Source organism: Grammomys surdaster, unplaced genomic scaffold (assembly GCF_004785775.1).
Source record: "Grammomys surdaster isolate TR1022 unplaced genomic scaffold, NIH_TR_1.0 138, whole genome shotgun sequence".
In the NCBI taxonomy this organism is placed as follows: domain Eukaryota; kingdom Metazoa; phylum Chordata; class Mammalia; order Rodentia; family Muridae; genus Grammomys; species Grammomys surdaster.
Window position 1 is genome coordinate 7,299,063 of NW_021604596.1, and position 18,630 is coordinate 7,317,692.

Genomic DNA, 18,630 nt, shown 5'->3' on the forward strand with positions numbered 1-18,630 from the left:
TTTATCCATGCTGAATAATTTAAAATCCAAGGAACAAACAGAAATAGTGCTTTGGGCCAAAACTTTTCTGAACACATTGCATAACATCATGAAGATGTAAAGACAAGATCGATATATATGATAAATAAGTGGAGAATGGTAATTTTGAGCATTTGCTTAAATATTTAAAGCTAAGGAACGGGGTAGTGCTTGTAGCTCAGGGTACTTGGCTGGCATGTTTAAAGCCCTAGGTTCAATTCCCAGGACCATATAAACAGGTTGTAGTGACCCATATCTATAATACAGCACTTGTGAGAGAAAGGGGCAGGAATATTAGAGGACCAAGATCGTGTGTGACAACATACCGACTATATGAATTTTCCAAAGAGCAAAAACATGAGAGAAGGCCATTTGGTTAAGGTATTTGTCACCAAACATGATGACCTGAGTGTGATAGCTGGGACCTACATGGTGAAATGAACCAACTCCCACAAACTGTCTCCGACTGCCACCCATGCATCATGATATGCTTTCACATGCACGTGCACATAAATAAGTAAATAAATATTTTAAATTAATCAACAATCAAGTAAAAAGCAAATGATAGATGTTACCGATTAGCTATTAAGAAAGACTGACTACAGAGATCTGTACCTTCTGACATGCTCAGAACAAGAGTTTCTAATTGCTATGAATATGTAGTTTCCATAAACCCAGTGAACTTCAGAGTTAATGCCTTTAGACTTGACCTGTCTCTACTGTCTTTCCAGCAAACTCTTGTTAGCAGCTGAATCTAGCTGAGAATATCAGGTGGGATAGAGGAACTCTGACTCCAGGGACTTCTAGAGGTATCAAAAAGAGGGCTTCACCAACATAAAACCAGTTGATATGTACACTGGGCAACCCCATCCCTGAAAAGTAGAAGTCACTGGTGCCAAGAAAGAACATCCTCCTTTGTGGGCAAAGAGATGAACAGAGATAGTCAGTTCTGGGAGGTAGGCAGGTCTCTCATTCTAGTGTGACAAGGGACTGTGTCCTCATCACTGATGATGAACTCAGCCCAAGTGAGGATGCTTGAATCACACTTAGAAGAGGAAGCCAAATAGTCATGGGAGGCAGAGGGAGGGAGGGATGTTGGTGAGGGGAAAGGAGGGGGGCAGTATCAGGTGTGTGAAGAGACAGGAGAAAGCTCCAAAGGGCCAGGAGAATGAATGGAAATATGTAGCTTCCAGGGGTGGGGGAGTGGGGGGAATCATCAGGAAGTCCCAGGGACCTGAGATGGAAGAGGCTCTCAGTAGTCAATGTGGGTGACCTTAGCCAAGATACCTAACATTTGGGAGGCCACCTCCTGTAGCCCAGAAGGACCCCCAGTGTATGGACAAGAGTATCAACTCACTCACAAAACTTTCGACTCAAAATTTACCCTGTATCAAAGAAATGTGGGGACAAGGACAGAGGAGAGACCGAAGGAATGGCCAATCAATAACTGGCCCAGCTTTTAACCCATCCCAAGTCTTAACTGATTAAACCTTCCACTGTGCATGCAGAATACCTTCTTCCCTTTGTAGTTCCTCTTTCTCCTCTTGGTGACCTTAAGTCATGATGTTGAACTCTGATGGAACCAGGAAGTTGAATCTGCCATTACAACTGCTGCATATCTACAGTTGCAGGCTTTCTAAGCTGAAGTTTTTACATGTATCATGGAGGCATTGTTGATCATCCCAAAACCACATTGAAACACTCTGCTGTGTGTAAGGAAAAGAAGATGAAAAGTGCATTTGTTTTAGTTCTGTTTATAATTGCCAAAGAATAATACGGAAATAATAATTTCATTCAGTATATAAAAGTTTTGACTTTAAAAGTTAATCTTTTTATATACATATTATGTTTCATCATGTGTATGTCTATGTGTGGGTTTGCATACGTGAGTACAGGCGTCCAAAGAAGTCTGATGTATCAGATTCTGTTGCAGGAGGTGGTTGTGAGTGCCCCCTATCATGGGACTGGGAAGTGAATACAAGTTCTCTGGAAGTGCAGTATGTGCTCTTAATGACTGAGCCATCTTTCCAGCCTGTTGCGGGAAATATTTAAAAAAAAAAAAGAAAAGAAAGAAAGAAAAAAATAAACGAGCGGCTAGTTCCCATGCTATGCCCAGCACCAGCGGGCCACATGGCACCAGGACTCCAAAATCTCTCCACCTAGTTCACTAAGTTTCCACTGGCGGGTCGCTACCTTGCTAGCCCCGTCCTTCACATCTCCCCTGGTCTTTGTGGTGTACATCAGGCAAACTCAGGCTTTGCCTCTGCACCTTTCTCTCTGGAATCCAGTTGAGTTACCACAAGAAGAAAAACACCACACAAACTTAGTTTAAAAACAATGGTAATGCAATCTCTGGGCACAACAACTAGAATCTTAATCTTATATGCCATATAAATCTAATTCCTCCAGTGGCGAATCCTCCATGAAACCGGGAGACACTAGCAGCTACCTACATCTCGCCCTTACTCATTCCCTGATCCAAACAGGTCCTATCTCCCTCCTGCTTCCCCTTCCCCTATCAAACGCGGAAGCCCCTCCTACTCACCCAGTGATTGGCTCCTTTATTCATTAGGGGATGGTTCACAAGTACCTGACTCCTTCCCAGGAAAGCGGAATTTACTTCAAAATACAAATAGCACCAGGTTCATCCACTACTCCAGCAGATCCTTTTCATTTTAGAAATAAGTAACTTGGTTAGAGAAAAAAAATATTGTGAGTTCATGTATGTACTGCCATAACATGTCCAGAAGGCAATACTTGACAGTTTTTCTTCCCCATCCGCCTCCCCTAACATTCTTTCTCCTGACTCTTCTGTAAGATTCTCTGAGCCTTGAAGGGTATGGGGAACATAGTCACTTATACTCAGCTCTTTAAAAGATTATGAGTCTGTATTATCTACTGCTCATGCTATAAAATATTTCTATGGCCAAGTTTGAAAGTGGTACAAACCTATGGTATAAACATTTGTACTTAGAAGGACATTTGAGAATGTGACCCCTCTCAAAAACAAAAGACTCATACCTAGCCATGGACCAACTATTTTTCACTATCAAAGTTCCCTTAAACTGGCTTGTTATTTTTTCCGTCAACACTGTAATCATTCTCCTTTCTTTATAGCCTCAAGTCTGCAGCATGTGTGTTCTCCTGGCTACACTGGGCTCTGAATGCTGATAAACTCTTTTAACTTTGAGAAAAACACAACAAAACAAAACCACTAGCAGACTAGAGTCTCAACAAGCAATTATTCCTCCTTATGCCTTCTTTTCCCAGCATGAAGCACGTGCTGTAGAACGAAATTAATTCAAACATATTTCTGGATAAGTTAGCTGGTCCTGGGAATGAGAATAAGCAATACACTCAGAATACAGACACTGGTAAAATTTCTACCTTGCATTGAGTTGCCTTCTGTGTGTGTTTGCCTGAGTAGGAGTTTAAATCTCGCATAATGACAAGCAGAAATAAAAAAATAAAATAATCTCAACCATGAGGCAATGAAGCACAATGGATGAGGTCTCATGTCGAAAATATTTAAAGAAGCTACAGAGAAGAAGCGGTGGTTTCTTGTTTTATGTTTCTGTAAAATTCAAGGACAGTAGAGACTCTCACTCTAGTCAAAAGGCACAAAAATGTCCTGAAAGTTCTTTGGGTGATAATCATTCTATAATATATATAGCAGAAAGCTACATTAACCTGAAAATATGGTTAATCTACTAATATCATTGAAATGTATTTATATATTATATATATTCTATATTACATTCTAATCATACACACACATACACACACACACAGACATATATTTCTATAGAGAATTAAAAGAATATGTGTGTGTATTCTAAATCACAGGTAGTTTATATTGAATTAGCAAGCCCTTACATATGTTATTATTTTTAACCAGATTACTAATTTCCTATCCTTGATTCAAGCCACCATTTCCGATTTGAAATATAGGGAATCAAGTGAGTATTTGAATAACAAGACTGGAGAAGGAACATATCAATTACATCCTACTGTACTGTTCTACTGGGACCAGTGAGGATGTTCCACGTACATATTGTTCTCATTTACATACAGTTTAAAGGACCTTATTTCTTTTAATTCTCTAGAGAAATTCACTTAAAAGCCTAAGTTATTTGTAGCATGAAAATGAATTATTTAAATCTGTGTAATGCTATCAGTGGATTACCCATTTTTTTTCAGGTTGTTCTAGCTTTCTGTTCTTATTGTAATCAAGGGAACAGATGATAAATGAAGTAATAAAGAAGGAGGCATTTTAAGTGGTTTCTCCTAGCTTCTCCCACCTCAGGGATGCTCCTGTGTGCATACTAGCTTGCACAGCTCTTCATCAGTAACCTTTCACATGCATGGCTATGACAAGGTAGGCTGTCAGTGCCTCCCTCACTGATGACCTCCACCATCGTCAGCCTTTCCTTCTCTACCACTCTGTGAGGAATACTCCCAAAACTCTCTCTTTTGACACTATGACTCTCAATGGAGCACACTTATCACAATCTGGCTCTAACTAAACCTCCCTCTCCTTTTCTTTCACATTCCACTGTAAGAACATGTGGTCCTAGTCAATCCCTTGCATTCTTTCACAGTCCCATAGTGCTCCTTCCAATCAGTACCTAAAATGGCTGTGGCTCCTCTAACCCTTATCTCTCATGGCCCAAAGCTCACTGTGATAATTGTGAGCTGCCTTACTTCCATAGTACTGCTATAGTATGCTGAGCTCTCTCATGTGCTTGCACCACTCACATGGCAGTTGAATGTGCGGTTAATTGATTGGAAATTCAGAATACAATAAGATTGATTATAGCATTTTCTTTAGAGGTCAGATGATTCTCAACAAGTTGAGTACGCAGTACCTAAGGAGAATTAATGATGTCAAAGCAAAATATTAACTTGGTTACAGGTCTGGTGAAAATTTGATTTGTAATGGCAAAATATGAAAAACAACTTTTAAATAAAAATTCACACATGACCTTGAAGGGGTCAGCTCAGGAATAAAGAGGCTAATTAACATTCCTGGTCAGCTCAGGAAAGACCCTGGAAGAGACAGACTAATGGACATTCCTCTGACAACAAAAAGAAGAATGACCTGCAGGTGGGGAGGTCCAGAGCACATGGACACATCCCACAGGATGGAGCATTGACCACCTACAGACAAGGGGAGTCCCTGCCACCTCATTCCCTAAAGACCAATCAGTTTAAAAGTCACACTGTTCTGCCAATCGCATTGTGCCTAGCTGCTGCTTCTCTATGCTACCACTGGAGACTGTATAAATGTCCGCTGAACGAGCTGCATGGGGTCGCCTCTCCTTTTGGATGCAGGATGTCCCCAGCATGCTGGAACAATAAAATTCCTCTTGCTTTTGCATAGAACCCCTGGCTCTTTGTTGTTCACTCAGGGGATCTCCAGTAAACTAAGGCTCATCAGAGTCTTACAACCTGATATATTTTGTTGTTGATATTTTTTTTCCAAGAAATTTCCTCTAAGAATAGAAAATGTGTGTTCTTCATTTGTTATGAAAGGCACAGAAAACATACCAACATGAGATCAACACAAAGAATGAGCCTATTTTAACTTCCTTTAAAAGCAATTTTATCTTTAAAAGCAAATAAGATTTTATTTTAATGTTTAAATTTTTATATAAATAGCATTTTTTTCTTAGAAGTGAAGCCTCACTTCAACTTACTGGGTATAAGAGTTAAATGTGTTCAAATCATTGCAAGTCTGTCTCAAAACTCAGTCTGCTAACAAAGCTTGCTTCTGTCTTGCCAATAATGTGTTTCAGTAATCATGACTAACAATTAATGAAAAAGAAAAGTGAAAAAAGAAACAGTGTGGTTTTCAAACATTTCAGAATCAAGTTCTTTAAGACCACACTAATTCCAGTTTGCTTGCTTGTGGGGACCATATGAGGCCTGATAGCTGTGATGTGGTCACCTCTGATGCTCAGAACTGCCCCAAGTACCTCACTCAATTTGTTATATGACTTCATTTCAGAAATCATGGCTTTTACTAAAATCTGAAAGAAAAGAGTTCCGGAACTGGCTTTGGAAAGATGAGATATGGCATATAAGAATAGCTCCAAAGGCCTGTGGGTTCTTTGGGCGTCTTGTGATTCACACAGTGAGCATCAACATGCAGGGCAAGATAGAGTTGATCAATAAATGAGCAGAGCAAGCAAGTCAAATTATGATCTTTGAGTGTGATGATAATTTCTACTACATAGCATTGGCATTTATTTAGAAGCTACTCTTATCTATACAAGGTCTGATGCTTTGATAAGAATCAAATTTGTGTTTGCTGGTGATTTTCTGCACTGACACCTCCACCTCTACCATGTGTGGGAGCTTATCCCACAGCAAAATGAATCTTATGCTCTGTGATGCCAAAGCCTGTGGGAAAAAAATCATCCAACAAATAGAGAAGCACGCCACACTGTACTGCTGTAATTTCTCTTTATAGGATCAAGAAACGACTTTGATGTTTTAGTCACAGAGAGAACCTTTACAGTGCTGTCACAATTGGGCGTGATTAAACAAACAGCCTGTGCATTTGTAATTAGGCATGTGCAGGGAAAACGCCAGTGCCCAATTACGTGTGTGCACATTGTAAGCCTGTTAACATCTCAAATGTCCCCTGAGCTCTGCTGCCCTTTTAACTACAGGCAGAGCCTCCTGTCTCCAGGGGAATGTGGTGTTTGAGGAGCTAACGTGTTTGCTCTCAGGCTAAATGCATCTCCTGCTGGCAGGCTTATCTATTGATTGTACTTTAATATATGACTCTCTCAGCTAGACTTCTGTCAAGGATTATAATCTAACATTTATTCAGTCCAGCTCTTGCTCTTAATCCAGAGAATATTCTTAGTGTTGTCTGGGTGGTTGGCTCTGCATTCCTTTATAACACTTCCAGGGTATAGACACAGAGACATTCATCATTTCCCTCCTTATTAAAAGAACCTTCAATCCATTTTATGCACTTACTAACTTTAAGCACACTGGCATCAAGTTTTTAAAATAGTTTTTTGAAAATCATGAAATGTGTTCCTGATCAGTTGTAACAAAGTTAACGTAGCCAAAGAGCACAGGATAAAATGGATTCTCAGGGTTCCTAGGATGAAGATGAAAGGGAAACAGAAACTGCTGTTACTTCTATATACCTACATGTTATACCAAAGCAACAACATAAACATTTTCTTCATTTTCAGTGACTTTTGAAAGTATCACTGATAAAATCTATGACTTACAGAGACTCCATTGGCCTCCCAAGTGGAAAGCCCACAGAGTGCACAACTCTCAAACAGATGCTATCAGAAGAGCTTGGAGATTATCACTGTGCAAAACCACTTGCTATACAAGCACAAAGATCTGAGTCTAATTTCGCAGAATCCCTGTCATAAGCCAGACATGACTATGTGTTTCTGTATCTCCAGCATTGAGGGGGATTAGGACAGGCCCATACTGGGAGCTCATAGGAAAATGGCTTTTGTTTCAATGAGAACGCCTGTCCTGAGAGTATGGTAGAGTGTAATGATGAAAGAGAGGGGACAAATTCCAGTACCCCATAACCAAACACATGGAAAGATGTAGTTGAGCAGTCACTCAAGTGCATGAAACACACACACACACACACACACACACACACACACACACATTGATAATGAAGACGTATTTCAGGACAGCAAATTTTAAAACAAAACTCAGAACTGCTAACATTATATGCCTCCAATATAAACTCCAAGATCTAAAAGAGAGAAAGGAAAGAAAGGAAAAGAAAAAAATAGTCAAAATAAAGCAGAAGTAGCCAACAAAAAGATACAGCAAAGACCCATGAAGGATGAGCAAAGTGCTCAGGAGTGAAGGTTTATAAAGGGCATACCGTGCAATTGCCCAAGGAGTTATTTGCAAATGACTGGACCAGGAAACTCACTCATTCCTCTGATGAGCAATGTGTCAGGTACAGAAGAGCTGGCATGCTGTGGTTGGCTAGAATAGTGATGACACAGGACACATTTTGGAAACAATTGAGTCAGTGAAAAAGGACCAAAAGTTTGATAGGTGAGAACTCAGAAAAAAAAAGATAGATGAAATGAACATAAAAGGAAGGAGAAAAACGAAGGCAAAAAACCAAAAAGGCCTGGACAGTGCACACCCATGGACATAACCATGGACATAAGCATCCAATAAGTACAAAGGGCCTGGGAACTCACTGGGAGAAGATGCGGAATTTCTGTGACCATTGTCCAAATGCACTTGCACCATGCTAGAGTTCCCGGGCGGGGGGGGGCAGTCCCAAGCACTCTACCCCAAGTGCTGGAGTTTATGTAGCCCCAAACTTCTGCAGACATTTAACTCCAGGCAGCCCAGCAATGTAGTCACTATCTCACCGCGGGGCAATAACCAACAGCAACTATTATCCTCAGGGGAACCTGGGAAATGAGAACTGGAGCTTTGGTTTTGTTGAGGACATCTGAGGGTCTAGGGAGCACTCACTTTCATGAATGTAGAGAAAAAATTTCAGAATCTGAAGGAGGAAACAATTAAACTGGATATTTAGACAGTGTGATTTTCCCCGACCCCAACCCAGTAACTGTCTGCTTAACCAGAGAGAGAATAAAATGAAAAGTCCTTGTAAATGAGAGCCAACCGGCAAGCTTCTCCAGTTCATATCTCTGGCCTAAAAACTTAGGTGAAAAAACAGGAGGTGTGGCAATATGGTTTCTGTGACTCAGTCAATTATATAATATTAAATATAGAAACAGTCTGCTACAATATTACTGGAATTAAACCAAATTCCATGGAATTTTGTGTTAAGTTGGCAAGAGCAGGGAAGACCAGTGCAAGGTATACTATACTAGTAGTATTGGTGTGGAGAGAATTTCCTGGCTCTTGATATGGTCATCAGTGATGATTATTTCAGAGGAGCTGCTATTTAAACAACTTTATATGATTCTATATGCCATTAATAGTGCAGAAAATAATTGTATTTAGCTAAGAATAGCTGGCTTAAAAAATATCACCCAAAAATGCTATCTAAAAGTTAATTTGTACATAGCTATGACCTCACCACCTTAGCATTCCCCTACACTGGGGCATCAAGCCTTCATAGGACCAAGGGTCTCCACTCCCATTGATGACAGATAAGGCCATCCTCTGCTACATATGCAGCTGGAACCATGAGTTCCTTCGTGTGTATTCTTTGGTTGGTGGTTTAGTCCCTGGGAGCTCTGGGGTGTGTGTGTGTCTGGTTAGTTTATATTGTTGTTCTTTCTATGGGGCTGCAAACCCCCTCAGTTCTTTCAGTCCTTCCCCTAACTCCTCCGTTGGGGTCTCTGCACTCAGTTGGATTGTTGGCTGCAAGTATACGCATCTGTATTGGTAAGGTTCTGGCATAGCCTTTCAGGAGACAGCTATATCAGACTCCTGTCAGCAAGCACTTCTTTATATCAGCAATAGTGTCTGGGCTTGGTAGCTACATTTGGGATAGGTCTCCAGGTGGGGCAGTCTCTGGATGGCCTTTAGTTCAGTCTCTGTTCCACTCTTTATCCCTGTATTTCCTTTAGACAGGAGTGATTCTGGGTTAAAGTTTTTGGGAAGGGTGGGTAGTCTCATCTCTCAATGGGTGTCCATGTCTAACCCTTGATATGGTCTCTACAGGTTCTCTGACTCTTTTGTTGGGTATTTCAGCTAATGTCATCCCTCATGGGTCCTAGGAACCTCTTGCTTTCCTGGTATTTGGGACTTTCTGGTAGCTACCCTCAGTTTCCCATCCCCCATTGCTACACACCTCTGTTCAATTTCCTGACTTTCTGTACATCTCCCCCATCTCTGCTCACATCTGATCCTGGCCCCTTTTTCCCATCCCCCTCCTCTCTTCCTTTCAAGTCCTTTCTACCCTCTACCTCTCAGTGATTATTTTGTTCCCCATTCTAAGTAGGAATGAAGCATCCATACTTTGGTCTTCCTTCTTGAGCTTCATATAGTCTGCAAGTTGTGTCATGGATATTCCAAGCTTTTTTCTTAATATCCACTCATCAGTGAGTACATACTATGTATGTTCTTTTATTACTGGGTTACCTCTCTCAGGATGATATTTTCTAGATCTATCATCCATTTGCCAGCAAATTTCATGAAGTCATTGTTTTTAATGGGTGAATAATACTCTATTGTATAAATGTACCACATTTTCTGTACCCATTCTTCTGTTGAAGGACATCTGGTTCTTTCCAGCTTCTGGTTATTATAAATAAGGCTGCTATGAACATAGTGGAGCATGTGTCCTTATTATATGTTGTCGCATCTTTTGAGTATATACCTAGTAGTGGTATAGCTGGGTCCTCGGGCAGTACTATGTCCAATTTTCTGAGGAACCTCTAGACTGATTTCTAGAGTGTACAAGGCAATTCTAACATACAAATTTCATGAAAGGAATAGTTGAGTTCAACTAGAAGGTGGCATGAAAAATTGAATTGGTACAAAAGCACAGATTTTATGAATGGTTAGAAACATTCAAACTTGTTATGAAATTCTGTATGTTGTCTATCTCTTTCTACTTATAGATTATATTTAATTTTCCTTTGGTTAAAAAAAATCGCATGAAGGAGGTTAAATGGAATGCACTGAGGGATTAGGGATTGCTGTTCATTCACTGAAATCTGGGTTTGTGTTGGATTCTTTTTTGTTAAAGCATGAGCAGAAAATTCAGTTAGGGAAATTAATATTAGTTCATTTTTAATACTGGCTATTTGTGACCTGCCAATCATTCTAAACTAAGTTAAAGACAAGGTGATAGGAGAGGGGGGAATTATTTTATTGATGAGAATTCTATAAGGGGTGGAAATGTATCTCAGGCTCGGAAAGTTAGTATTTAAAAACACAGTGTATTCATGACACAGTGGCTTATAATTTTATTCTCCAAATTTGGCTGTATTTGTTGCATATCTCGAATAGAATACCAGCATTTAAAGAATGAGATACTATTTTACTGGAACAACTAGACAATTTATTGAATGTTTTTTTTTATTTCTAAAGAAATAATAATGGAAATATTGGTGATCCAGTAGCTGGTAAAGCTCCAGAGGCCTCTTCTGGAAAAAGGATACTCAACTTTTCTCACTCTCAGGAATAATTAAGAAAGGCCAGTTAATACACTGAATGAGATATTAAATTTGCAGGTGCCATAAGCAAAGAGAACTCACAGGTGACTGTTGAAAACTTGAACTTCCAAGTCTAAGGATCGAGTCAGCAACATGAAACAAGAGTGCCTTTGGCTCTCACTTTGGGGACTGTCACCTTGCCACACGGCAAAGAATGACAAGAACTGTATAATGACAATACTTAAGAGTTCCAGGGAGTTATACATTAGAAGAATTATTGGTTGGTATGATATAATAGTATCCACAAGAATATTGCTGTGTTTTACTGAGAAGGAAAGACTTAAGAAATACAAATGGAAATGAGTCAGAGAAACTGTGCATGCAAACTTAAGTTTTTTAATAGTAGCATAAAAGTAGTAATAAGTAAGATGATTATAATAAATCATAGAGTTCTATACATATATATTCAAGAGATAATCACTTGAACATAAAATAAGTGCAAAACAAATTAATTAGACTTTCATCTTCCTTTTTTTTTTGCTAGCCATTCATACATATTTTATTTGTCCAGAAAGTCACAGTATGGACTAAATGCATTCCCAATCCTCAGGAGACATGTGTGGTTAAGAGTGACCTCAGCTCCAACTCCGAGATCAAAAATAAGGTGGTGTAAGGTTTAGTTACTGGAGAAGGGCAAGGCTGAAATTCCATCCTGGGTAGTTTAACCCTGGTAAATGCAATCCTATGTTCTTAGGGAGATGTGATCTTGAATTCATAAGCCTGTCTTGAGATGGTCTTCATAATATGGTATATTTTGAGCTCAAGGAAGCAAGCACAGGGTCTTCTTACTATAGACTTTTAATACAATAAAACTGAAGTGTTTTCATTACACATAAAAAGAACTGATCTTGAGATTAATATACAGTCTGAAGGAAGGCTGGGGACACAGTAAATAGAGTGCCTGCCTAGTATGTAATAAATCCTTGGTTCAATCCCGAACACTTTATAAACAGGTATGGTCATACACACCTGTAACCCCAGCACTCAAGTAATGAAGCTAGGAAGATCAAGAGATCAGGCCTATCCTTGCCTACTTAGGGAGTGTGAGGCAATTGTGGGATACAAGAGATTCAGTCTGAAAGTAAAAAGAACAATAACAAACAAGCAAAGAAAAATAAAGAAAAGCTTTCTAAAAGAGTCACAACCAAGTTTTGAACCTTAATCTATTGAGTTTTAAAGCTGTGACTTCATATAACACCTATAAATATATCCTCCCAAAATGAGTCTGTAAAATAATCATATTCCAACAGACTAAAGATAATTGCAAACAACAGAGAAATTCTTACAACTAAGCACTTTTAAAATGTTTTGTGCTAGATCTGGAGATCTAGATAAGCAGTAAAAACACTTGCTGTTCTTCCAGAGGACTAGCGTTTGGTCCTCAGCATCCACATGGCTGCCCACATTGCCTGTAACTTCAGTTCCAAGGGATTTGATACTCTCTTCTGACCTGTGAGGATTCCTGTCTATTTGTGCACATAAGTTGATTTGGACAAACACAAGTACAAATAAATAACTAAGTGAATATTTTTAAAAATATCTATGCATCTTGTTTGTCTTTTTTAATTAGTCAAAAGCATCCATTGTCAGTGTTGCATTCTCTGTGTGTTTTAGGGACACACACACACCCCTATTTCCATCGGGATAATGATGTAGTAAGGACTTAGTCTTTTAAAAGAAGCCAGAATTAGCCTCAGGCAGCAGGAGGTGGAAGAGGCTACTGTAATGCACTGTCATTAATGGTCTAGAAGGTTTTGTGTTATGGTGTCTTGGGTTTTAAATGAAATGTCACATACAATTTGCCATTGCAAATGTGAAGAGTGGAGCTGGCTTGAGAGACTGAGGGCTTTACATTCTAATTGAAAACTGTATGATACCGACTAAAAATAGTAAAAGATCATTATTTGTTAACTTGTCACCCTAGTACGTAATAATATATGGTTATATTTCTTTTACACTTTAATTCCGCGATAAAATCTTCAGACAGAGTATAAAATGTGCCATGCTTAATGCAGTATTAAATACAGTGGAGTTGATCAACTCACCCATTTGGGATCGTTTATACACTGATCTCTCTGACATTTAGTCCATAATGTCAGGAAATTTATGAAAAGCTACTGAAGCTGAACACATTCCATTTAGAGTGGTTTATTTCTTCATTCTTCTCCCTGCTATTGACAAAGGTCTGTTTTAGTAACAGGACAAATAATATGATTTTCAATCTGCTTTAAAGGATCATATTACATCTTTCAGAGATATCTGTATATTATTGCTAATTGTGAAGTATGTTTAAGTCTGAAAGATGGTAGCTTACACATGACAGCATTCTTTTTAATCATTTGTTTTAATTAGAAACTTAAAGAGACTAGTACAAGTGTGCCCATAAAAATAACAGATATATTTTTATAATACCAGTCAATTTTTTCTATCATTAATATTATTCAATGTTTTAAGAATATATCAAGACAATCCATGTAGAAAATGGCTAGGAAAGAAATTGGTAGCAGTTAAACAGCTATCTATTATACCAACCAATGATAAATTCATTAATGAGGTTCCATGTACCCCATCTTAATGTTACACATTTGCCTGTTTCATAGACCTCTTGTCTCTAACATCAACTAATCTTATAGACACACAGTTGCAAAAAACAATTAAGAATTATGAAGCTGCAAATAATAATCTCAGAAGGAGCATTGCTATGTGGGGAGCTAGTCTTGTTTATCATAGGGGAGATGGGTCTCAGAACTTTCTCCCAAGAAACCCAGAAGTTTTTTGTCAAATTTAAACAAACATGCAGCTAACACATCCTATAGGAGATATAGAGGACCACAGGCTCTTAATTACAGCTAAAGTATCTTATGTGGCCTGTGGAAGTCCTTGGACTCTGGAGTCCAGGTAGGGTATCCCATGGAGCCTCCAGAATCCCTTGGATTACAGAATCCAGTGAGATATCCTGTGGGACTGTGGAAGGCCTAAGTTTCTAGGACATAGAAGGCAGTCACCAAGCCTAGACACCAAGACAGGATCTCCGGCTAACAAATATAGCCAGGAATCTCTTCCTTCTTTAGCCATGAACTCTAATTTGAATCTAACAGATAAACTTTCATGTGTGTTTCAATTCCAAATCTTTGTTAACACATAGCCTTTGCACCCTACACGTAGCTGTATCCAGTAGGACATCATAATTCTATTTTGTAGGGATGGAAAAATATTTCTTTGACTTTTGAAACCCACAGTCCTTGCACTAACACCAATATAGGCAGATGTGCTGGCTTTATTTTTGGTGATTTTTATATCATGGCAGGTTGTGGCTTTATAAATATAGACTTAAATTGATAAGCTTGCATTTAAGATCTATCATCATGTCAGAATATGTTGCAAAGTGAAATACAGTATATGTGGTAGTTAAAGAGTAAATGTCATTATGAGAGTTTTCATATTGTCATATTTACTGTCAATCATTAGTTAGTATGAAATTAGCAATCTTGAAAGTCTAAAACTTCTATTAAAGAGAAACACTAGATTTTAGAGATCATATTTTTTCCCTGTGTTTGAATTACATTTGTTTCACATATTATATTTGCACTATATACTCGCTGCTTGGCGTTGTGTGTAAACATGACACAATATGGGGTCATCAGAGAAGAAGGAGCTTCAGTTGAGAAAATGTCTCCATGAGATCCAGCCCTAAGGCATTTTCTGAGTTAGTAATCAGTGTGGGAGATTCCAGCCTGTTGTGTGTGATGCCATCCCTGAGCTGGTGGTCCTGGGTCTTGTAAGAAAGCTGGCTGAACAAGTCAGTAAGCAGCACCCTGCATCGTCAGCTCTGCATCAGCCCCTGCCTCTGTATTCCAGCCCTGCTGAGTTCTGTGCTGACTTCCTCTAATGATGGAGATTTCTCTGGAAGTGTAAGCTAAATAAAACCTCTCCATGACCCCCAGATTGATTATTAGCCATGGTGTTTCACTTCAGCAATAGAAAGCCTAGTAAAAGAATCTGTGTAAGCTGTGTTTCCATGGTTTATGATCTTTATTTGACATCACAGATGCCTTCTCTGCGAGAATCACTTTAACAGAAATATTAAAACTTTCAAAAACACTGTTAAAAATAAGTCCATCATTCATAAGCATACAGAATACATTTAAGTCATTTTGAACTGGTATTCCTACAATTCTAAACAGCAATTAAGATAAAATTAGTAATTTGATCAAGAATTCTTATTTCTGAAATGCATTTCAAATCTTATGTGTCTCCCTTTTTGTAGAATAATGAGCTTTCCTGGATTAAGTGGCTCTTATTTGTTTCAACTGATCTGGGAAATCTGAGACATGAAGAAACCTCCTCAGCAGGCTTTGCCCTTGACTGAAGTGGCACATTCTGATGGATGCTGTAAAAAAAATAAATTAACATAGACAAGCTATATATAGACTTCAAATCAAAGCTTCTGTATGTGGAAAGTCTACAGGAGCATAGATAGCATAGCAATTTGTCTAAGAATTGATGATTAGTGATGATATGTTTTAATCTTCTGAACAAGCAAAGAACAGAATAACATGCCATATAAATTTGTTATTAACACTTTGTTATTGTTCACTTTGCTAAAAATGTGAAAATATGGTCACATTTATATGATCAATGATACACACACAGACACACACACTCACACACACATACATGAGAGTTGATAGACTGATAGACAGCTGGGATACCAGTTTGAATAAAATGTCACATGGGTCATCAAGGTGCTTACTCTAGAGCAGAGATGGTCCAGTAGTTGTCAGATTGAACATAGGTATAATAGAAGTGCCTGCAAAGCTGTAGGATTGCTGTGAAAATCACATGAGTCTCTGGCAAGCTCTTAGACTTGAAATAGCAGAAACAGACAAAGCTGGGCCACTGAAAGTGGCATGGGCAAAGAAGCACCCGAGTTTGGGAGTGAAGGCACCACTCAAAGGCTACATCGACCTGCACTAGGGATTCTGTCACAGAGATTTCTATCTTCAATGACACTTTAGTATGTGACATGTGACCATTGAGAAATGAATGACATGCTAGGACACCTGGAAAGGCAAATTTTGTCTCCCAACTATGGAATCAGTTGCTTATGCTGAAGAGGATCCTGAGAAGCATCAGAAACTATGTAAAGTTCATTCTGTACATCCTAGAAATAACATTAAAAGAGCATCTAAACGAAGACACCTATTTCCCTTGTAACCAAACACAATGTGTAAATTATATGTAGCACTATGCAGTTATATCCCTGCATCTCATGCTTTAATGTCATCTTGTCCTTAATGCTGCCTCATCTCATTTGAAGAATTGTATCAACTCTATAAACTTGAAATAGGTCTCCCTAAATAGGAATCCCCAGCCTTCATGTTAGGCATTAGCTACTTAATGAACCAGCTGCATGATATGCACTTCATTCTATTGGATCCTTACAGTACAGAATTTATGTTATGGTCCTTTATGATAATGCTTATTACATCTTATGCCATGAAAGTGTCCTCTCTCCAGAGCATAGTTTCATTGAGATACCCCCTGTATTTGACTTTCATTGGCATTTTTAACAGCCGGTGTGATGACACATTTACATCTGATGCTCATAGACTATTTATTCATGGAGGTTCTTTTGTCTTTTTAACTGAATAGGAGATTAAGAAGAGTAGCCTTGAATTTGAACTTTACCCCTATATTTAGCATATCCTACTGATATCTACCACAAATAGATTAAAATTTTCCCTGTTAGTACCATAGATGCAGAATATTACTGCCTCCATGGATATTTTGTATCTGCTTTGTGATGGGCTGTAGTGACTGTGCTTTAGCAGAGCTGTCTTTCATGTTGTTACTTAGGATGTTCTCTTTCCAGATGATAATTGAGAAGTTAAAATTTTTTATTTTAAAAATAATACCAGGTACCACAATCAATCAATCAATCAATAGTGCAATGGGTGGTTAACAGCTAAAAGACAAAAGAGAAATGATGTACAATTGAATAAGAAGGATTTTGAAGAAATAAGTTTCTTGCCACCTTTGAAGAGGAAGATGAAGCAGGAACATGTAGAGACAGCCTTAGACCATCACTAGATGGGAGAAACTGCACACCACAATTTTCCAAACCTGGGACTATTAAATTTGGGGCCAGAACATTTATTATTTAGGAAAGCATTGATATGAATCTGAAGATGTTAGCTAGCATTTTTATTTTTGCTTCCATTATTGCATACCTCCTAAGACTACATAGAAAAATAAATGAAAGCTTCAACTATAAATATATGTCCCTTGTAGGCAAACATAGCTTAGGCTAACTCACTGTGATTCCAGAATAAAGGCCTTCTATTAAAGAAAACATCCCTTTAGAAATAAATTTCCAGGACCTCAGTCCTGCCCAGTATGCCCACAGGCTTAGCCACTAGCAATGAGTGTGAAGAAACCAACATTTGTAGGCTGCTTATTAACTAGACTGTGTTTTAGAGCAGAAAAATATTGAAAGGGATATTAAGCTGTTTGTTCACAAGGCTGCCACTTACAGGCCACAGGTAAGTGTCCTGTGTAATCCAGGGCTTTATATTATGACGTCTTGTCTACATTATTTAGCCATTCCCATTGAACATTTTTAGAACATCAGTACTCTATCACATATTCCAGGGATAATATTCTTTGTCTGAGAGCTCTCCCGCAACTTCAGCTAGCTGTTCCTTTTCATCGGTGTTTAGAACTTTACTTTTGATTCCACATACTCATGTGTCTCATTCTTTGAAAGCTGAAACACATAACTCATAGGCTTTGGAACTAATTTCTGCAAGTGAACACTAGTGAAAGGAGAGCTACATCTGTACTACATTTGTTTTGTACAGAACATCTTGTATTTGGGACATGACTGCATCCACTATGGTCACCTGCTCCTCTTCTTTCCATACTTGCACGGCTGGAAAATAAGCAAGGTAACTGCCAATTGTGTCTGCTGATAGACAGATATGTTGCCTAACTATTAGCACAGCTAATATTGAATTCCATTATATGTACCTTCACTAGACTTCCTTTCTTAATCTGGTTTTGACATTTCCCTGAGTCTGAGCACTTTTCAAAAACTGTGGGAACCTAGCACATGACTGTAACTCATCAGTGCATTACTGAAACTTGGCCTACCATGCAGCCTAGTAGTGTTGCTTTATTAGATTCAAAGATAAATGAAGTATATCTAATTATAAACTGTTTACAAGTATAAAATCATTGTGTAATATTGACAGCTATTAAATGATATACTTAATATGTATAAATTAAATTTGCTGTGAGTATAAGGCATACTTATTTTTCAGATTATTTAGATACTCTAATAAGAATTTACTGAAATTTTTTATCTATTTGTGAAGGTATGCCAAGGATTGAAAGAAATCAATAGTTCACTTTTTAAGTAGTAAATACTTTGACATCTGGTTCT

The 18,630-nt window shown here is 38.4% G+C and overlaps 1 protein-coding gene across 2 annotated transcripts in view; it reads left to right on the top strand.

Annotated features, from left to right (window-relative positions):
• The window catches only part of Cntn5 (contactin 5), a 1,025,091-nt gene that overhangs the window by 387,149 nt on the left and 619,312 nt on the right, over positions 1-18,630 (top strand). The window lies entirely within an intron of this gene.